General features: G+C 41.2%; 1 protein-coding gene across 2 annotated transcripts in view; it reads right to left on the bottom strand.

Annotated features, from left to right (window-relative positions):
* LOC128875610 (leucine-rich repeat-containing protein 24-like) overlaps window positions 1-23,735 on the bottom strand; it is a 312,453-nt gene that overhangs the window by 283,435 nt on the left and 5,283 nt on the right. For both annotated transcript variants that reach the window (XM_054121333.1, XM_054121335.1), the window contains exon 2: window positions 12,180-12,212. The gene's annotated coding sequence lies outside the window, so the exon portion shown is untranslated. The remainder of the gene's footprint in view (window positions 1-12,179; window positions 12,213-23,735) is intronic.

Below are 23,735 nucleotides of genomic sequence, written 5' to 3' on the forward strand. Positions count from 1 at the left end.
GTGCATTTGTGTTCCCAAGATTAACAATCTATGTTTCACGCAGAGATACTCTAGGCGAGCAAGGATTCATCTCGCATGTTTCGAATATCAATTACGGTATCGTTACGCGCGGTGTACCAGAATTATTTTGCACGCCACCTGTTTCACGTGATCATCCAACAGCTGGTATCGCTTTCCAAGCTGTAATAATCGATTATTTGCAACAGTCTCTATATCGAAGCAACCCAATCGGTGCGTTCTTCTTGCTCTGTCAGAATTTAATTGATTTTCCCAATGCAACTCGACCAACTGCGCTGCAATCATCTCCTATGGATCTCTAAATAAATCATCCAGAAGCGACGCTAATTTTGGCGAAACTTCGCAACTTTGTACATTGTGCATCAGTCAAGAATAAGAAAGATCTACGCTTCTCAGCTGACGTAACTCAAGTTTAAGAGACGAAGTTACCAAAGTCTCGCTTCTCCGATGCTACCCTGCGTGTTCTTGAAACTACAGACAAATCTCTTGATATTAATTATTGCTTAAGAAAGATAACGAAGCGCATAGACCTTCGAGAAACTTCGAGCATCTTCTAAATCTCCTTCAATGGATACCTTCCGACAATAAGCCAACTATGACTTAAAATTGAAAATATCAAGCACGGACATGCAACCGCCAGGTCGAGAAGGATAATGAACGAACCCTGACAAAATTGCATTCGTCCATGAAGACACAAACAGGTATTCGATTAAGCCTGTTAACCTACGCGGTGCAAGCGAGGTAATCGAAGATCCAAAGACAATAAACCAGCCTACCTTATCGCATCGCTGGTACACGCGTAGTCCAACCTGCAAAGATTGCGTCTGTCCAACCCAACGGGAATATCGGACACGCGTAATCGCGTGTACTCGCGCGATTACGGGGCGCGTGCGTCTTCGGTCGAACGATGGACAAAATGATCCTATCGCCAAGAACACGCCCTTTCGATACGAATCTAGCGACTCTTTATCGCGACGAAACGACGCTGCGAGGATTTATTGAGTCACGGGACTCCCTTTCGGAGAAATAAATCTAATAATCGCGTGTTTCGGCTTAGACAAAACAATGGATCACCACTGAATTGATAGTTAGGTAGCCTTCGCGGTAGTACCCGCTCGCAAGATAGAATTTGGTACCTTGGAATCAAGGCGTAATCGTCACTGTTTCTGTTGTGGGCGTAAAACACAATGCTATAGATAGAGGTTCAATTTTTAGCACCACGCAGCGCGATCGCACTGTTCGCGTTCTGTGCTGAAATGTACAGCGATGTTTGGTTACGATCGTCAATTCGCAACGCGTTCGGTTCCGAATGTAGCTCGTTGCGAGTCATATCGGAGTTTCCTCTCGTAATTACTATTTTTTTTTTTCAAATAATCGTAATCCATCTGCATAAATAACCGGTTTTTATAGACGCATTCGCGTCGATCGGCGTTACTCGCAGCTAAATGAACAAAGCGCTATCCAACACGGATTTTTAAAAATCCCTGGCACTAAAACTGTTAATGTGGAATTATTTTGAAATTTCGTCTAAGCGACAAATATAGCAATATAGTATTACGTTGTATCTTACTGAATTATGCTATTATACATTGTATTAGTGCATTTACTATAAGTTATTGTGCACAGTTTAAAGTGCAGAATTTATAGAATAATGTCTCATTAATATTTTAGCTATTGGGCGGGGTATAAATTCGGTACTTTTTTAACATCCTCCTTTGCTTCGGTGTAGTTACTCCAGCAAATCAACCATTGTGTCCTGGAGATCGTTCCAATAAAATTGCCCATCGTCTCCGTGGAAGACAGGCTCGAGACTACGGAATACCGAACTAAAAATAGCCAACCTAAACCGGTGACTTCCGTTGTCTGCTGATGTCTGCTGGTGTCTTCCTAGGGTCGACAACGATCTTTCTCTCATCGTGAATGCACCATTAATCATTCAACCCGCTAATGGTCTGCGAGAGTCGAAGCGCAAACTTAAGAGAGAGGGGGAGGTTTCTGGGGACGAAACACGACGCTTCAGAGGCGCAGGGTCGTATCGTAAAGGGGTTGGATTGCAAAAGACTCCCTTTCAGGTACCGATTCTTTCATGGGCCACCACGCAAGGGAAGTTCAGCGCGTAGCTACGTTTTCATCGAATTCCATCCGTACGGAAACCTAAGCGATACCCCGTTATCGCGCCGTGGCACCGAGCGGGACGATAAAAGATGATAAAGACAGCTGTAAGCTAATCGCCCCACGAGTAGGGTGTGGATTGCCTCGAGGAAATTTTGTCGAAAAAGGGACAATCTGAATTGGTACGAGGGACGAAGGATCGAATCGGAAGGAAGGGGGTAGCGTGGAGTTCGCGCATTGATGTTCACGTTTATCGGTGGTAGATAGGGTGATGCGTCTGATCGTCAGGACTGATTCCTCGTGGCTTAGGTTAACCTACGTGGCGAAAAGCAATCGGAACGTGTTCTCTTCAGTCATCGTTTTTCTGGTTTCGTCATTGTTTAAAAGATTGCAAAGTTGTTTTCACCCAAAATGATCCATACCGTGCCACGTGTACCACCCACGTGTATCACCGGTGGTACATGCAAACATATTTGTTTAATTCGCTGAAAACATATATTTTATGACAAATTCAATTCTGTAAAATATAATTCTACCAAAAGAATGAAGCACAAGTGGTACACGATGTGATCACTCCTCTAAACAAGCTAACTGTTTATACATTGATAATGTAATGAAATATTGTGTGATAATATATCAATCTTTAGTCAAAACCTCAAATGGGCTGATCGACAAGTTGGGCAAAGAGGGCTTGGCACGGAACGTGTTAACAGTTTCAAAGAACTGCAAAGTCCAAGGACTTGTTTTACTATTACAACTCGAGTGTCTCTTTCATTTATAATTTTAATGATATACTTTTTTTAGCACTAAACACATGAATTTATGAAAATTCTCCCCAAATTTGCTTGTTTTTTTTAGATATTCGAGGGTCACCCCTTAAATAAACGGAAAGTGTGACGGGTGTTATCGTGGCAACGCTGAAGCATAGAAAAGTCTCGGGGGAAGGACAGGGGAGGGTTGACGGAGACGAAGGGTGTAGCCGGGGAAGTTTTTGTCCCGCTGATAGGGGATGAAAAATGGAGAGTCACGGAGAGCTCGATTAGAAACAAGAATATGAATCGGCCGTCTCGATCGTCAATATTCATGGAACGCGACGCGCCGCGGCGTCGTTACTTAGGCACGACGCAGGAAAGAAAGAACCGGAACCGGAGGATACCTCGGAGCTATTTCCCAGCCGTCGATAAAGCGTTTAACGACGCGGAAGTGGAAAGTCTGCAGGATTCGCGAATCGACACGCTGGATAATTAGTGAGGGATAATTACGTAACGGAAAAAAGTGGTATGATTCGGAAGGCTAGGGACAATGGAAAGCAGGATTCTTTGATAATTAGAGAGAAAAGCTTTTGTCCTCTGTTTGCCAGATTACATTCCAGATGCGGAGTGATTTGCACCGAAGATGGGAGCCATCGAGTCAATGAATAAATTACAGCTTTTTAAAGTAATATTAACTCTTTTTAATCAAAACAAAGGGTCACCAAAATTTAATTGAAATATTTCTATAATTTTCGTCTATTTCTCATCGAGGAAATGTGATGTTTTTGTTTAAAGAATCTTGCACATGTTTGAGGCAGACTGTTGAATAATAATAATAAAGGCCTCTTGAAATTCAGTCGAATGGCAATTAACACTTTCCAAATTGGCCGTTCGAACAAACATTACGGAGGAACCAACGAATTCGGAGCTCTCCACTTGCTCGCTCATGCAAATAATTCGTTTCGGTTTGTTTGCACTTACAGACTGGTGAACTGAACGATCCTAATTTTCCACGAACATGAGAGTATTTGCGTCATTATTGGCGTGGCTATCTGAGCACTAACGGTACCGAAAATCGCTACCCTGATTCGTTCTACCGAATTTCCCTAGCGATTTACAATTATCTGCACTTCATTATTAATACTGAAACGAGGAGACAAAAATTTACGTTTCGTTCGTCCATCCTGAAAAGAGAAGTCGTTTGCTTCCGTTACCTTTGCGAGGCTTCTGTAAACTTATACACAGTGTCAAGTTACTGGAAGAATACTTCTTCGTGTGCAGATAATTGCATTAGTCTGATGACTGCTTTTCAACCCTTTCTTTGGTAAAGTGTCACTGGTGACACCAGGTCTTTAGATCGATCCAGTATGAGTAAATCGATTTTTTTACCGGTAATTTTGTATTTCTGTTGCTTATTATGCTGTTCAAGTGGGAACCGTTTATATGTTGTGTTAACTCATCAATATTCATTATAGTTACAAATTAACGTCGGTAGGTTTAGTGTTAAAGTTGCTGTCAACCACCATCAATATTGTTAATGGTTATCAGAGACATTATATTTCACAATTAAGATGTATACGTCATCTTGTGAGAAAACTAAAATTATTTGGTAAAATATCGATCTATTAGCATGTAACGTGAAACTTATGTACGTGAGCTCATAGAGGGTTAAATTCAAGTTTAACTCAAATTTCTCGCATTATAAGGACGTCTATTATTGCTGATGAAGCCTCAAGCAACAATATAGGAAACATACCTTTGGATTAATTAAAATGCGCCAAATGTCAGGCGTCCAGTGACATCCGATTAGCGAACGTCGAGTAAACGGAATCCCGACGAAAGTTGAAATCCGCTTTGCGCGGAAAACAAAAGGACCTGAAAACCCTGAGGAAAATTCCGACGTCCTTATTGTCGGAAAATTCCCGACGGCGACGATAGCGAGCAAAGACGCCCCCGGTTCTCGTTCCAAAGTCGTCCAAAGGTTTTTGTCGTCCAGCGTTTCGCGCGCCGAAATTCACGAAAGTCGTGCAAACAACGACGATGAATTATTATACATTAGGCGGGGGCGTGCTTTGTCTGAAAATACACGGTCACGAAGTTAAAGACCCGGTCGCATCCGCGAATTCCCCGCGCACGAGTCGGAATTATGCGAAAAATAACATGGAGAGATTATGGCTCGGGGCGGAATGAATGTTATAAACTTTCCGCGTCGCGTCATAAATTTATGAAATATTTAAATCGTTTTTGTGTTGTTCAAAATTCCTCGAAAGCATCTTTACCTTTGACGAAGCCAGTGAAATTTCAATTCGCAACTTTTTAACGGAGTTCGGTTCCGCTCGCCTAATTTCACTCGAGTTGCAGCTACATTCGGCGCATTCAGCCCGATCGCTCCGTTGGCTCGTAATTACAACAAACATCAGCGAGGTTGTAAAGGTTGAAATTAATTTCATTCGATTTCGACGGGAGCGGAACGAGTGGGCTCGATGGAGCGACGCGGAATGAATATGATTTCTGAATAAAATCCACGCCAATTTTCAGCCAGATTTCCTAGAGAGGCTGTACGGTGTAGCGAATGGTTGGCACGCGTTGATTGCATATATCTTACAACCGCAAGAAAGGATACAATGTTCACACGGATATGCACTTATCCCAGGTGAAGTACGAGCACAGTCACAAATAATCAACTATGCCCGGGCAGAGATTTCTCAGCGGGATCTCTTCCCTCCTTTCTTGCCCGAGGAGGCATAAATCGTCGAATATTTTTCGCTTGTTCCCGTGAAAACGCGCAATTCGTTCCTGCACACGCAGCACACGCTTTCGCGAAAAACAATCAATGATTCAGTGCTCTGGAATCGGGGAAATTGAACTAGCTTGCATCGGTGCTCGCGTAAGATTGCTTATGATGCATGGCTGAGTTCGTTCCACGGGGACCGCAGACGTAACGATTTTTCACACAATAATTTGTAAGAGCAAAAACTTGTATACCATTATTTTTACTCGACTCGGAATGACCCTTTGTGGACATGAACAGAGGGTAGAGTCCGCGTGAATCCTGCATGAATTTCTGTGGCTTCCTACTCGGCGACGACTACTATTGCAGTTGACACGATCCTCGCACAGCACGCGTTGCAAGTTCAGTGCCGAATAGTTCATTACATTTGTACCATTAAATAAACGTGCAACACAAATAGTGTTTTATTGTTCTTTCAAACCGTTATAGTTTTCCCGCAATGAAAAGTATTTTATACTGTTATGGATATTTCAGCAACTTTGAAGCGAGTGGTCACTCCGTAATCAGAGAGTTACGGTGACTGTGTAGCTCCACCATATACTTGCAGTTTGCAACAACTTTTTCTTTCCATCTAGCTTTCCCAAGTTTCGTTTACTCTGGACTTTCGTACTTATTTATGACTTCCTGCCTATTCTATCTGTATCCTGTCTCTCAAGGATTCCTACAGTCTCGAGTTCTAAATTTACTAAAGTTGCAGACGCTGGTTTACCTCTTTCCCAACCAGACGATTGTAAAAATACTGTCTTATCGCCATTGGAAATAGAAGCATATAACTAGTCTTAGAGACACTCTTTTCAATTAAATGCAAAAATATTTTCCGTGAAACTAAATTTAATAATGCCTGAAACAATTGTATATAATTCATGTATAGCATATAAAAATTATATACAAAATTCTGTAAACGGTCATTTGAAGCCTTTCAATCTTTTAAGAAATGTATACATTCACTGAATAGTCTCCAAGCACATTTTTCTCTTTTTTGTCTTCGAACCTTTGCTGTGTTTTCTTCGTTGCATTTCTTCCTTCATTTCTACCATCCTTTCGTTTCCGTCGTTAAAATCAGCGGCAACCTCGATTTAAGTATCTTCTTCTGTACCTCCAGCGACGCAGCTCGAAAGTTTATCGAACCAAGTTATCGTTTCCTGCTTCTTAATAAATTGAGTTGTGGTTGAATGGATTCACTCTCCGTGCAGCAGCAACCTCCAACGTGTCATAAACGAGCCATTTCCGGAACAATTTTAATTCGATCTTTCGTATTGGATTAGTTTTCGGTAAAACGTATTTAATCTGCCAGCAACACGCCGTCGCGGCGAGGAGTTTTACGAGCCCCGAGGCTGAGTTTCCTACCTTTGTTTCAGGCCAAGTCCGCCTGAACCGAGCACGTGACCCACCTGAAAATGAACTCGGCGCATCCGTCGGTGGAAAAATATCTGTGCACCGTGTACGCTTAGTAAACCTCGGGCGTAGCTTCCTGCTCTCCCTCTGACCCCGTCGATACAATTAAGGAAGCGCAATAGATCCACCGTCGAATCTAAAGAAATAAACCTTTTAACAGTGAATTGGTGGAATCGCGCTTCCTGGAGCGTTTATCGTTTAAGTTCCGGTGCCTTAATCCACGACTACGATTGCTTTCTTTTAAACGAACCAAAATTCAAACTGACCCTAATCCCGTGGGATTCGCTCACTAGTGTTGTTGGCGTAGACTTCACCAGTAATATAGAACCTAAGAGCAACGCTCCTTGCAATTGCTCGTGCAGTTTTAAAATTTGGTGTCCTCAATTGTGGACGCCAGGTCTGAAAGGGTTAATAACGCTAACCCAGGATGTCTATCAAACTTACAACGATGTTGTCGTGTTACATCTTTAGGAAATGTACGACGATAGGAGCAGGTAGTCGATCGTTTTACGAAAATACTTACTGTTCAATTCCTCAACTCGTTTCAGAGCACGAACGAGAAAACAGCCATCCCCTAGGTTCGCGAGCTCATGAATATATTTCGAGATGCAGTATCGCGTCGCTGTAGGGCGTCTTAGAAAATTCCTCGTCCGTGACAGTGAGACGCACTTTGGAAGCCAAATCCACTTTCGAACGATCAAGACGCGCACTCTCGTAGTTTTTGAACTATTATCCCGATCAATTTGGAAGGTGTAGATAAACACACGTTCGTTTGATTTCACCAAAAAATTCTTGAAAACGTCGTGCGTTTCGAGATTTCAAAATAGAACAGGCACTCGAAGAATCCGAAACAATTCCAGCATTCCATCGAGGAAGCGATAAATCCGTTCCGAACACTCGACGCGGGTTCTTGCCGAGTGGCACGAGATCATGCAAGCGTAACAAAAGTTACCTCACGGAGGAGAGACAGACGCTCGGTCGGTGACACGCTGTCGACGTATTTCGGGACGCTGGAGAAACTCCGGCTTAAAAATGGCAACCGAATACTCGTGTTCCCGGTCATGCATACGGTTAAAAATATTCCCGACGAGTAAAAATACAAGCACCGAGCACGCGACAGGCGGGTTCAAGCCTTATTGACAACGCAACCGTGCTCCAGAAAGCGAACTGCCGCGGCCACGGTGTGCAAATAACCTCTCGAGCGTGAAACCTGTGACTAATTGTGCTCGACTGAGGGGGAAAATGGGGCACAAAAAAAGAGACGAAAAAGAAACAATAGAGTACGAAAGTTTTCGTCCAGAATTGGAGACAGACATTTTGCATCGGTGTCGTGACCAAGGCGATTTGCATCGTAATGCAAGTCAATTATAGCGCGTTTCATAAATCACGAACGCGTTGCACGCTACCCAGACCTGAGAGGGGTGACGGCTTTTGTACGTACACGGTTCCCTACTTCGGGGATTACCAGAAATTCGCGGACCGCGACGCGCGACTTCCGCTCCGCCTGGCGCGTATAACGACGAAATACGCGCGCGGCGTTCAAACCCGCCGAAATTCATTTCCATAAACGTTGCGAGCTGCCTGATCGCTGGTTGACTGAAACTGCGGACTTCCCCCGTTTGGAAACTTGGGGAAAAGTATTTACCTATGAACGAAGGCGGACCGAGTTTCAGCAGTGCGCGACAACTCGCGAAAATTTGGCATTGTCCCTTCTCACCAGGCGACGATTTTTGTTTTCGAGAAAAGTAGGGTTGTTGGAACTGAACCACATTCGACATTTACTCGAATCATGCTCAAGTCATGTTGTATTTGCATACTGGACCATACCCGATAGATAGATAACTTTTTGATTTGATAAAATAATATTGAATGTCACTCAATCTTTAAATATTGTTGACCGGTCATGAGGAAACTCGTGTTTGCACTTACATTATCTAGGTGAATTGTTTCCACTTGCAGACACAAGAGTTCTCATTTACATATTATAGCCGTTCATTGCACAAATCGATTAACTCCATAAAATAAAAAATTGAGAACCGTGATGAAATAATGTACATCGTTTTTTACAATTCCCTTTATATTATAAATTCAAATAAATATTGTAGAATGCACAAATGCAGATGTAGCTTTCATCTAACGATATATAAAATTAATAAGAAAGAATAGCCAAAAAATCGTTAGTAATGTTACAATTTTTATGTGACTGGTGGAATTAACCAATTTGTGCAGTGAACGGCATATTTTATTCAAAATTCCTCTAAATTCATACAATTCCTGTAAATTTAAACATCAAGTTTAATCCACAAACCTAATACATAAACTTCGCAAATGTTTTTTAACTTCATCAATCTCGTACCCGCCATTGCATTCGTTTTTATCACAACAAAACACATCGTGCAAATTGGTAAAAAATAATCCGTTACGCAATACCATCAGCGCAAAAACTCGTCGAAATTTATTTCCATAAACGAGCCGCTGAAGTCGCCTGGATCGCGACTGGCGAATCAGGACTCTTCCCATTCAGAAACTTTGTGAAAGTATTAATCCATGGACGAATGGAGACAAAGTTTCCCGATGCGCAAGAATTCGAGGAAACTTCGCGCCGTCGGCGTCGTTTGTCACGGTGCGCGATTTTACTAGTGCCCGTTTTATGCCGATTCAAAGCATCCATTTGTTAACTGTATGCAGAAATTTTATCGATTGATAGAATTAATGCCGCGATAAGGTTCGAACGGTGATTTCCCATCCCAAAAACGGTTGCTCGAGTTAGAGTTAAGTAGGTCGTCGGTATTGCTTTTCATTTATATCTATAATAATATTAATTTATTGGTAATGCTACTCCGTAGTATAATTTTGTTCAATTTCTCGCAGGACGAGAAAGACACGCGTCATTCGTCTCTTAAAGACGGTAGATTCGAAAAATAAATCCTCTATTTCGAGGCGCTCGAGCAGAGCGCTTAAGGAGATTACTCTCTTCAAAGTAATCCAAATAAAAGGAAAAAACGGTCCGGTCGGGCCAAATAGCGGCGCGATTAAATGCTTCAAGACGTTACATCGCGTTTTTTCCCACCCCTAGAGCTCCAACGAGATGAAATTAACCTTCCCAAGTCAGCGAGAACTTTTTCTTTCGATTCATTAAAACTTCAGGGCCAGAGCGTGTTGTACTCCAGTGCTTCCCAACCTTCTTTACATCAATGCACACTCGGAAGAGGCCTTTCCACTGTATGCTTCCTTTTAATAGCAAATTACAAGCTAAAACATGCGAGAATAAGAAAGGACTCCTTCCTCGTTGATATTGATTTATCTGAAAAGTTTATGTCGATTTTTCATGCCGAATGGTTGCAAACAAATAACATGTGTACATCCCTTAAACCTTTCGGTACGAGCGCTCAGTCCGCCGTGACACTTCCGCTGTACGAGGTGCCACGCCGCAAAATGCGCATGTAATTATATAAGTAATACTTATAATGTTATTAGATGGATGCCGGATATATCCGGCGCTCGTGCCGAAAGGATTAGAAGGTGGAAAGGTTGTGGAACAAAATGGTACCTATGTTATTTAGTAAATTTATATCAAAATTCAAATGAGTCTTCGAATTTTTCTTAAACATTGGCATGAACTTTCTGGATAACTCAATACTTTCGAGCGAGAATAATCTCAAGAAAACCGTACAGACGATGGGAAATTTCTTGTACCCAATCTGTTGATTGTCACCTACGCTTCTCCACATATGTATTTTGCTCAATATGAAGGTTTAAAAATGGCATTCTGGCCAAGAAGTACCTCTTCTCAGGCCAGCGTGGGTGTAGTATGTCGTTGGCACACCTGTTGGGAAGCACTGTTGTACGTCAGCGTTTCGAGGCGACGTTTCAGGCGCATCTTCGTCGAGACGGAGAGAAACGGAGTCGAGGCATCGCGCCACCCCTTTCTCCAACCCTCCTTCAGCGTCCTCGCACGAATTCACGAAACAGGACGCGATAGCCCAGTTTGCCCGCCTCTTCGAGCGCTCTTTCCGCGCTGGGGAAAGGCGATTTAATAAAGGGAGCGGAAACATCGCAGTTCTTGTAAACCGGAACGGATTGAAGCTCAAGTGGCTTATTTCTCCTGCGAGCTAGACAGACAGCTTTATTCGAAATTTCCTCCTTTCGGTGCCGAGTGGCCCGACTCCACAGGAACAAGATACAAACGAGGCAATTAGCGCACACACTTGAGGTACACAATATTTTGACGGATTTTTACATGTTAGCGACGCCGTCGAGTTACAGCAAGAACAGAAATTGAAAACTAAAAAGCCATTAGCAGCAATAATAGATCGATTCATGGGGGTTAATTGCTGGTAATTCGAATTTTCCTCGGAAAAATTGGATCGATGTTCCGCAAAGTAAACGAATACGGACGGGAGCCTATATAGTGGAACAGCTCTCTTCAGGCGAATCAGTTCCGCGAAGTTCGACGTAAAAACACGGGTCATTAAGAGGGACTCTTGAACTTTAATTCCATCCTCAGTTTTCCTAAGTTATGCTTTCGTTTCTGAAACAAAACCAAGATCCTGGCAGCTCCCATAATGGAAAAACTTCGAAACAATAACAACCGGGGGCGAGGTCCGTTTTTCGGTTTCAGACTCCCGTCCACGAAAATTAATAATAAATTTAAACGAAACCAGCGGCGGACGCCACGGACAAAGAGCCCAAGCGAGAGTTGGAAGTTCGGTTGGAGAGATTTCTATTTTTACTTTATCGTCGGAATGCGTACGCCAAAATTACCCGCACCGACGACCTTAATTTCCCGTATATTCGATCATAAATAATTAGCATCGCTATCCAATGGCTAGCAAAAAATTAATTTCCTTCTGGGCAACAATTACTAGTCACAGTAGATTTCCTTATTATAATGGGTGCTACGCTCCGCGACGGTTGACGAGCGTGGAAAATCTGACGGGAAACGCGAGCGACACATTATGGAAAAGAAACTCGACAGGGTCAGTATTTGAATACCAACTACGACTATATCTTATCTCTGAATCAAGTCAAAGCGCCCTTCTTTCGAGAACACTGTCATTAGTCTGTGGAAGTGCGTTAGTCTAGATATGGAATCGTTAGCGATCTCTTACCTTCAGAACGTCCAGGTTTGTTTCCCTCGGGACCTAAAAACAAAAAGGACGATGACACCAATTTTCCAAACAAGTAATCGTTTTAAATAAAATTACTAGATATGATTAGTTAATACTACAAGTAATTGTCGTTTTAAGTTCTGTTCATGTACGTAAGATCAATTTCGAGGAAATCGATTTTCCTCTCCGCAGTCAAATTTCCGCAAATCAAGTCTCCATTTCTACATAGAATCTCATTATAGACCACTACACAATATCTGCATAGACAACGGCTGTCCAACCTAGTACCTATTTTCCATTGGAAATAAAGATCAAAGTTCTGAATCAAGTTTCAACATAATGACACTCAGTCTTTCTAGAGGAAAGCTTCTCAACCCCTGCTGTATAGAGTTCAACTGAGTCGTAAGCTCAACAAATTAAAAAGCTACTGCCACGGCAGATATTACTATCCCAGCCTAATAAATCCATCTATCTATCTATCTATTCCTGTTGCAATTTCTCTCCCTGATTTTCCAACGGTCAGCTCGACCATAACTCCGTCCCCCCAAACGCTCTCGTAAAGAGAAAAAGAAACGCACTGTAAAAGGGGAGCTTAGCGGCCGAATCGCGTGCGGCAGGTTAATTATTGCGAACTCTTGCGTACAGAGTGGTAATCATCCAATCGTGGAGTGGCGCATTTATCACGCTTATGCGAGAGTTTGTTCTCGAAACGAGGCGCAACAACGACGCCCGTCATGGAACTGCTTTCATCGCGACGAGTCCCCGCCGCGTGAGCGCGCTTTTTGTTCGGTCACTGGTTTTATTGCGCTCACGTAGCTAAACTTTGCAATCCGGAAGTTGCCTCGAACATGGACGCGCGCTGCCGTCCTGAACAAAGACACCGTGGGCCGTAACGAATGGCGAATATCGTGGGCGACACTAGAGATGGGCAAATTCGTATCTACATAAACATTTCGACCAATGAATAGAGAATAAACCTTTCGTGGATCTTTTCAATAGAGCATAACAATTATTAGGTTGGTGCACATGAAATGTCATTTTTCTAGTGTTTCTGACACCCAGCTCAATAACATCCATTTTAGTCTACTCTATCTCCAATTGATTGTAATCATAATAAAGAGGAAGAAATATACTGTTAGGTACACGCAATAAACTACTAAAGATGTTTAGAATAGACTCATTAGAACCTTATTATCAACAATTATGAGTACTTGGAATATTCACGTAATTTTGTCATATGAGTATAAACTTATTCGCCATCATTTGCTACCCTCAGATTGTATAATTAATGCAGAATCTTATTGCAATGAAATAGAAGAAATCCATTCAAAATTAATAAAAATAAAGAATTATGCGAAAATTATTTTTATTAAATGTACAATATTTCATTAAAAATATTTTATGTACATAGTTAGAGTTTCATTTGCATAAACGACATTTGAGAAGTTGTGGTAAGTTGATTGTACTTCCTATTCTATGATTAATGTAACACATTTAATTTTTATGTTGTTTCATGACAACTGTAAATTGATTTTTTCTTTTTAAATTAATTTATGAGTGACTATATCTTATTATATATCGTTGTATGCATATCGAAAATCTTGTTTTGTATCATTTTTCAATTAGCATACCATGTTTTTACTTGGCACGTGCTATTTGAAGAAAATTCAACTCAACAAAGGGGGGTGTTTAGCTCCTTAGCGTATATTGCTTCAGATGAAGGGACGTGCATAATTTACGTAAAGTTTTTCATAAAGATTCTTTACCTCTTCTCCATGTGTAAGAAATTGAAAAGTTTTTCTTATCTCCTCCCTTTATCTTACGTAATTTTTTTCCGTGTCGTAAATTGAATTCATTTAACAGTTTAGTTTTCTTCGCAGCATGATAATCAACAACACGTGCTGAGCTTTCTAAGAGCAAAATGTAGGCTTAACAGGAAGAAATCCGTATGGTTTTAATGTTTTTTGGAAAAAGCTTTACATTTTCTGTAGAGATTTGAATTTCCGTTATGAAAATTGGCAAAAATATTCTTTAAAGTACGCATTTTCGATGCAGGTATAGAATACTTTCATTGAACGTCCAATATCGTCACAAAAAATTCCCAAACTTCAATTCATTCAGTTTTAAAAGTAATATTCTCGTGGGAACCCAAAACTGAGCCTTTGTTTAATTTCACGATAGATCCGCCTCTGGCAGCATCGAATTGTGAATACCGTGGGCGGCAACCGTCGTCTTTGTTCGCTCGCAAATGCAAACGCGGACGAAAGAGCAATCGAGACAGATTGACGTGTGGTTGGACAAGAAATCACCTTCGCGGCTGGTCGTCGGGCTAATTACGGTGAAAATTACGCACGCTGCCATGCCATTCGAGACAATTTCGACTCTCGCGACTGGTAATTAGAGGTTCGTTAACGTAGTGTTAGACACAGCATACGCAAATGGATTGCCCCGACAAACATAGTTAAAATAGGCGTATCTTAATAGCTCCAACGCTGAAGTAAAAATATCGGAGTTGCGGCGAACAATTCTATGGAGAATTCTTCAGCGTTTAAATCGATACGTTACCAATGCGATAACTAATAAATTATGTTTTCTTCGATCTAGATCGAGCCTTCGATGACCAATAACCATTTTTAAAGTAATATAATTTCTATATTTCCTTTTAACACATTCACGATCGCTGACTTGAATTCACGTCACTTCAAATTCTATTCCTGGTTATGAAAAATTATGAAAATTTTTTGTTTCATACACTACATATTTACAACATTGATATTTCAAAACATATTTTGTAACTTTTATTTTCATCCTAAAGATACAAATTTGCGATGTCCAGCTTCAGAATTTTATTATTTTCGCCAATACTCGGTATTAAAAACATAAAATATCCGCCGGTCGCGAATGTGTTAATAAAGAATTTTCTATCCTTCTGTGCCTCTCCAAACTGAATTCTACAAAAAGGCTCGATGCAGTCCACCTAGTGTAATCCCTTCGCCAATCTCCTAATCAACACGGCTTAAGAAGTATACAGCTCCTTTCAGCAAATAGATAAACTTTGCCGCCAGTTCCTGACAAAAGTGGCTAAGATTCGCCATCGAAAAATGTTCAAGTACGAAAGTCGTTCCGGCGCGGCACGTGCGAAAAGGCGACTACAGATTGGAGGAGCGGGTAGAAACTTTTCCCAAAACTCCTTTCCATTGGTTCAGCTGTGGATTTTCGCCACTGGGTGTTTCCACCATCTTGTTGTTCACCCTCCCGTGGGTCTTCTTACCAAGCGATGACTTGTTTCTCACGTACACTTCATTAGGTACTCCGCTCCGCGGGGACATTGGAGCTCTTTCGAGCTCGAGATTACTTCTTCTTGAAAACCAATTTCGCACCGACACATCGACGCCACACAACCGCGAAAATCTAGGAGCAACATTGTGGAGGAGCATATCCTCGAGTATCAGGCTCGCGTTATCTTTACGGAACCCTGTTATCGTGTAAGCAACGTCGCGGGGAAGAGATCCGTCGAGTAATGGAATTAGAATCCTATTTCGCGGCCGCTAATTGCATCCATGATCTCGTCTCTCGGTCGAGTCACTCGCTATGATACAAGTTAATCAATCTTTTCACTTGATGAAAGGTTAACGTTCATTTTTCTTCGTGATTCATGAATTTGAAATACTTGAACATACTGTTTTTCTGTTCAATTTATTTGGAGCTCCATACTATACAAACTGTAATAAAACAAATTACAGTAAAACATATGCTAAAAGAATGTCCAATGCGTAATATTATACGAGAAATAAGAAACCAACTAACCACCCTGAAGATTAATTCTTAAATGATAAGAAATGCATATCGAAAATTATATCTTATTTACAAGGGACAAAAATTTTCAGAGAAATATAAACAAGAATTAACAAGACACTACAACCTTCTAAAATATACGTTTAATGCTAAATAGTATTTATAATTATTGTTAAATGTAGAGAATTAGTTATTTTAGCCATAAGTCGTCCGTATTTACTTTTAATTATATTATAACTCACATATGTATATAAATGTTGAACATGTAACTCACAGTGGTCGCTAATGCCTTGTACACTGACGCGACGATAAATAAATAATAATGATTTGGTTGTTTCGTGTACTATTTTCAACATTCACAAAGCAAAATTACAAGATAACTTTTATAATAGGATATTCTCCCTCTCACTATACAAATCAGTCGGCAATTTGGCCAGGCGTTTTACAATTTTCGACCCATGTAAACGAGCACAATCCTGTAATTTATGCGAACAGAAAATGACTCAAGCGATTCAGGTGAATAGTGGCGCGCGTTTAGGTGCCGCTCGTTGGAATTTTTACAGGTCCCGAGTTAATGAACGCTGGAACAGGTTACATTCGGGGCGAAAGATTCTTCCGTTATGAAGACGTTAATTACGGCGTGGTTAATTGCTCGCATTATTTCGGCCAAGAGTGCGGCTAACTACGTAAATGCGAAACAATTAACTCGACGGGATACCGTGACGAGATGATGAGCTTAAACAACGGACACTGTCTACACGCTATAACGTCTAAATAATTCCGCGGCCACGGGCTAATTAATGCCCTTTATGAATTGCGGGGGTGAGGAAAAAAAAGGATCGCTGTTTTCCTAGGGCCGCAAAGCGTGTAGAAGCACGCGATCGGTGAACAATGTCGCAGAGATGTAAATCCGCGCACCAAAGGAATTTGTTGCGGATTATAATTTTCTTTGAATAACGTATAAAAAGACTGCTAAGATATAGGAATGTAAAAAATGTGTATGTGGAAAAAAAGGGGATTAAGGTTAGTATGAAACATAGTGTTACAGGTGACGGTATGCACGTTACCACTAATATCACGTGCAACCGCGGGCTGTCATGTATAAATTTCTATAAAGAGATTTTTCCGAGAATTAAAATTAGGGGTGAAGGTGAAATTCTCTGATGTATTTTAGGATTCATATTTTAGGATATTATCGCATCATTACATGAAAGTAATACTATCGATAAGAGTATTTATAAATACGAGTATTTCCAAGCACGTGTACACCTTTAAGTATTTAATCAAGTGGATTTCTAGGCCACGACTCTTTTTAGCGTGCCCGAAGTTCTCACATTAAAGGATCATTTTACAGATAACGCTACAACGGCACTTATTATATAGAATCGCTTACAATTATTTTGCTGAAAACATTTTACTGTGCTTTAACTCGTAAAGACGCCCATTTTACGACTTTATTAAATCGATAGCAGCTGTTGACAAGGACGCCGCTCATTTCGATCCCGAAGGTGAACGTACTTGGTGTTCCATTCATTTTCGTCGTATTTCCTTCGATAAGCGAAGCATAAAAACATTTACAAGTAAATTACTAAATTACTAAATTGCTAAATTGAAAAGAAACGAGCATGTATTCTAAATTGGATAATGATTACCAACCACACAAAATTATCCGATCAATCAATAATCATAATTACCGATTACTCGGTACACAATACGCCCTAGTATAGTACTGATTGGTTGGTAATCATAATCAAGGATTACATATTGTCCCAACACAGCGTTTAACGCGACTGTATCGATAGCTGTCGACCCTAATGGGAAACAGAAACAATTCCTCTGCAATCAAATAAAAGAAAAAAATGTCCACTCGTCGATCGTCCACGCGTTGAATTGACTTCATCATTCGTTTCCATTAGGCGTACAGAGCAACGAAACAAAAGAAGAGCGTTTCCATTCAAGTATTTCGCGTATTCGAGTTTAATTGTTTCGCCGTTGTCGCACGCTATCCCCGCGCTATTAACTTTCCCCCACGTTTTCTTCTCTAGCAAACGACCGTACCCGTCTCGAAATTTGATCTGCCGTGCCCATTAACTCCCTAACGATTGTCCCTAGCGTACGGGCACAAAATTTATGACGCACGGAGTAGGATCGTTCTGGAAACCGGAGTAAAATTGAATCCGTCGGCAATAATTCCACCATCAAATTTCCCCTATGCCGCAGAACAATATTAACTGTCAAGAATTTCTTATAATTCTTGGTACTTAAGGGCGGAAATAGATTTAGGTTCAAGGAGCCCGTAAAGGGGTCCTAAACCTATTTCCTCCCTTAATTATCAGCCAACGATGTGATAAACGTTGCACCAATATTTATTAAGAAACAAATAAGTGTAGCTATTCGATCTTCATTTTATATCTTTTATTCTGTTCTCGACCCTTTCAGAAAGACCCTTTGTAGGAAGATTCCGCCCATCTCTGGCTAGATACGAAGAAAACTGTGCTCTGCGAATGGAAACTGACGCGAGGGAAGCTACAGCCAACGAAAACAAAACTTTGAAGACGGGAAAATGTTCGTATCGAACGTTTTTACGCGCCAGTTACGGTGTACGCCTTTGTATGAATTTGTCACATTGGCACTGTACGATTTGTCGCGATATGTCACGTGCTTTCTTGTGCTCCAGAACCTGCACGAAAAACACGGGTCACGATATCTCACGTTTCCATCGTTTGGTGCACGCAATCAGTTGCGCCAGCGATGTTTGTAGTTCATTACGTAGTACAGAATATTTTCATAAATTGCGGTTGAAGAGATTGCGATGCGATTTCGTTCTGATGTGATCACTTAATGTCAGGTTTGCTTATATCGAGGCTTGGAGTATACTTGTAAGTGGCAAAAAGATGAAATAAAGATAACAGCGAGTATACATACGTAAAATATATCCTGTATATAAATTCATGAAGATTATAAATTTGTAATTTGTATATGAATTCATAATGGACTTGTGAATTCCTAACAAATTCATGAATTTATTATGAATTTATAAATATATATATAAATTTATCTAGCGAAAGCAACTTCATGAATATATGACAAACTGATGAATATATAATGAAATCATAAATTTAGAACAAAGTAATCTCACAGTGCACTCTTTTATCTGGTATACCCTTACAGAAACAGATAAGCATGTGTTACTTCACCTACAGAGACCTGGCTAAGCGCCAGGCGCCACAAAGGCGGCGCTAGTGTCACGACCCCGCATAACTTCTAGGTTGTTCCCTCTACAATTAGAATATTATCCCCCTCTTACTTCCTATATTTTCCTAATTCCCAGTCAATATTAATAGAAATATTTCGTGATCGGCGACATATGCGAAAGGCATACACAAAGCTGTGTTACCGCTCTGTGTTTGCAGATCTGCGAGCGCAGCACCAATACAGCCGTTTAGATGGATTACTTTGATTGGAAGAGAGTATTTACTCGCTTCGTCAGCGTGCATTTGCCGATGAAACGCATTCACGGTCGATAATCAAACGCGGTCACGAGTCGAACGAAAAAACGCACGATTCCCGATCGTCACTGCGTGTTTTCGAGTATATGTGGGACCGAACACTGGATTTCAGTTATGCGACAGAATCCATTTCGTGGAATATTCGGGCAATTTTAACGATGTACACGAAACCCTCTCGTCTCGTCTCCGAGTATTTCTGTCTTCTGTGTTGCATAGTTTCTCCTCATAACGCGGAAATGGGCGTATCGTTTAATACTTTACCTGCCAGGAGATTATTCATACGCACATTTTAATTACAGCTTCTATATACTGAAGCCCATTAACCATATTTTTACCCATCAACTTGTAATATTTAATTTGAGGAAACTGACAAGGTTTTTAACCTTTAACTGTTTAATGTCACAGCATACGCAGTTTAAGGACACACATTTTTAGTAGGCATTATTCAGAATAGATCCTATGATTGGGAATATGAGAACGATACAGCAACAATCGACAATTGCAAATGCATGAAAAAATTTAATAAGCTTCGTTGGACCCCGGCGAATCTAATAACGACGACAATGAGATCGTACTTTACCTCGAGTACAGTTTTCCGTTCGACGTGAGTGTCGCCATTGCTAACACTTAACGAACAATGAGTGATTCATCGTTGCGTCGCATATTTTGGGTTAATTAATTTGCCACACGATAACTCGTTGCTCGTTCAAAATTTTCCACCGCTTCGAAATTAACATTATTAGATGGCTAGGAGCAACGAGTAAACGATATACGAGAAACAAATGTGAACCGAGTCGATGGTTCAAAAGGTCGCTTAAAAATAGAAGGAAATCTTTACAGCTTAATTTTGGTGATCAAAGAAGAAGCGACTCTTTGTAGGTGACGGAATCGTCGACTCCGTTTCAATTTGTGCTCCTTTGGAAAAATGCAAGCGACGTGTCCTCTCTCAAGGATTCTCAGTCTCGTAAAGGATAATCGACCAGTTAAGATCTTATCTCGTAGACTCGGCGAAACAATATAGAATTAAGTGATGTGCATTTTCGAGGACAAAGGACTAGACTCTACTACCACCAACAATACTCGAAGCTTCGAAATAATCGTTTAAATAAGCATTGTCTGACACAATTTACCCTTAATGTTCAGGACCTTCGAAGTGGTATAATTCTTTACCAACTGAAGAGGAGATAGATCACAATTATTTTTGGTTACTTTCTACACACTTGACAGGATTATTCTAATTGCCTCTCAAAAGTGATACATTCACCTCGTTCACTCGTTCATGAGCTAATACCTTCTTGGACGCAGTTGAAATCGGTGGACCGATATGCTTGGAATTAGTTGAAAGTGAGTACCGTCAGCGTAACGCATCCTTAGCGAGATTTATTTCACGACGAAATGAAAAACGTTTCATTCAGATTCCCAGACGCGGGGGTGCACGAGTAGACGATAATTCGCACGTGGCGTTAATGGAAACGGATCCAATTAAAGGAGGCGGAAACTTTTCAAGGCGTATATTCGGTGGCGTTTTCGCCCTTCGCCGTTAAGTGCGTATTGAAAATTCGACGCACGTAGCAGCAGAATCATCCGCGGATCCTTATCGCTAGAAGTACAATAAAAGCGAACCGACTATTGTTCAATTCGCCAGGGAAACCAATTTTTCATTTAACCTGTAAGTTGACCGAGGAATGTAATGTTCTATTCTTATTTCACTCTCGGACACCGGACGCTTGCACAAACGACGGAGTCGGGTCACTATTCAGGTATCAGAATCCGAGTCCATACGCGCTACGAAAAAAAATATAAAATCAAATTTTTACCGAACTACTTTTGCAAAAACGTATTATTGCAAAATTGTTTAGAAAAAAAAAAATATTAAATACTGAAGGAAGGTGAGAAAATACTTTTGGGAAGTACACATAAATGATATTTGTTCTGATTCGTGGTTTTCTGAATATTCTTTGTATGTCATATTTTTTTTAGACTGCTTTTTACTAATGTATTGATAACATGTATGCTACTAATCGAGTTACAATGTAAATACATGACTCGAGACTCTCGAGAACAGTTGAGAGGAATGCGACTTCAGAACAAACGTCAAAAAAGTGACTCAGCTCCGGCGTCGGAGAGTTGAAATAAAACGTATTGCATGCACATAAAACAAAGGTAAAGGGGGAATGATACGTATTCATAATTTTAAAGACGTAATTCGGAGTTGGACTATTCAGAAAACCAAATTAGGACACTTGACGCAACTTGGATACACCCCTCGGCCAGGGATCGCTGTTAGGGTGCTCGGCTAGTCGTTGACTCCATCCATGAGCTCGATGGTTTCGGAGCTCTGGGTAGCCAGGCAGAGCATTTTGCTGTAGAGATGATAATCGCTTGGCCCCAAGTCCAGAGTTTAAGAGGGGTAGACGAAAATCTCGCAGTTGAACTGCTCGAACAAAGCTTTTGTGCAAGCAGCGGGTGCAGGGTCCCGCCGCGCCGCGCCGTGGAGAAGAAGGACGCTCTTGGTGAGCATTTCGCATCTTTTGTCTTGGATCGACCTACAGTTGATGCGATTATCACGTCTCTTCAGTAAAATGAAAGGCTGGTTACGGAGCGCTCCGACGAGCTCACGATTGGAGTCAACAACGCGGTACCCTAGCGGGGTCGTTCTTTGACGAGGGATTGCAAAAGCAGACACGTGTGCCTGGATTTGGATGGAAACTTGGGAGGGACATATTATTTTTCTAATTTTCAATGAAAGTCACTCCTAATTGAATCAAACGATAAAAATGGTTGGTAAAGCCAGTCACGCAATCTTTAGCTTGTGAATCGTAAACTTGGTTTTGGATACGATAAAAAATAACGACGACTGTCGAGCAGGCGGCTAGCACGAGAAGTAGTCGCGAGGAAGGTGCTTAAACCGACTATAAAAATGAGTATCAGGTCGTAGGAAGGATTTACACGAGCGCCCTTACACAGCGAGTAAAGCTTCCCCAATCTGGATGATTGTCCAGACGGAATACAACGTGTAATGGCTCCCCGAAGTACAGTTTGAACAAAATATAATGGCTTGAGGTCACTCAGGTGCTATTTGCTGCTGTATAATCAGGTGACAAGATAACAATTCGTTGTACCGCCCTGTTTCACTTTGCTCGTTCTACTTCCACGTCAATGGTTTAGTGTCGAAAGGGTAATCGAGGTTGGATAAGAATTTAACTGAAAGAAGAGAATCAAATTGTTACGTGAAGTACTTGAAATGTGATGGAGAACGTCAGGATACTTGATCTTAGCTATAGATTCGAACTGTCGCGAGGTTGGTTAGGAATTTCGCTCAAAGAAGAGAATTAAATTGTTAGTTTGGGAAGAATATAGTTACGTGAAGTACTTGAAATATGATGGAGAACGTCAGGACACTTGATCTTAACTATACATTCAACTTGTTACAAGCTACTTCTGACCAGAAATCAGCAGCAAGGAGGAAACCACCGAATGACCAATACATTTTGCCGAGACTATAGTTGTCCAACGCGACAACGCGCCCGTCAACCAAGAGGTACCGATATCCATCGTGATCCGCGCAGTTGCTGACGACCCATAAACGCGTGGAATGGTAATCGAAAATCGTGCGGAAAATGAGGGGTGTGTACGATCGATGACTCCGGTTATCGGCGATAACTACGGGTGGACGATATACGCGCAATTATACGGTGCTGCTGTTACGCTCGTTTTCACCGATGAGTGATAAATCGCATACTCTGCCCGTGCCCGACTGTCCCCATCTCCCCCTAGCCACGACTGTTCCCGACCCGAAATTATATCTGATCCAAACATCACCAACTCGCCATTCGTTTAGCGCCATCCGATACTGCATCGAACTCAAGCTCGTCCGACCACGATTAAACCGTGGTGCCTTTCCGTGGCGGAATTTGGAGAACGACGAGACATTCGATAGGAGTCGACTCGATAGGATATCCATGGGTATCCTAGCTCTTACCTTCGATATTGCGTTAGAGATACCTGATGGGAACAGCCGTGTGCTGTGTCTGCATAGATTATTTCCCAGAGAAACAGACACTAGAAAGTCGTCTGGAGAAAGTGACAGTTCTCGATCAGATCGATGTCTTGGGTGATTGTCGATCATGCATCATACCTAACCACACTCGTAAAGTCTATCATCCAGCTGACTTGAAATAATAATAATATGAAATATGTAAGCAAATAATAATTCTACGTTATCAAGTAACTTTCCACCAGTACATCTAAC

Source organism: Hylaeus volcanicus, chromosome 4 (assembly GCF_026283585.1).
Source record: "Hylaeus volcanicus isolate JK05 chromosome 4, UHH_iyHylVolc1.0_haploid, whole genome shotgun sequence".
In the NCBI taxonomy this organism is placed as follows: domain Eukaryota; kingdom Metazoa; phylum Arthropoda; class Insecta; order Hymenoptera; family Colletidae; genus Hylaeus; species Hylaeus volcanicus.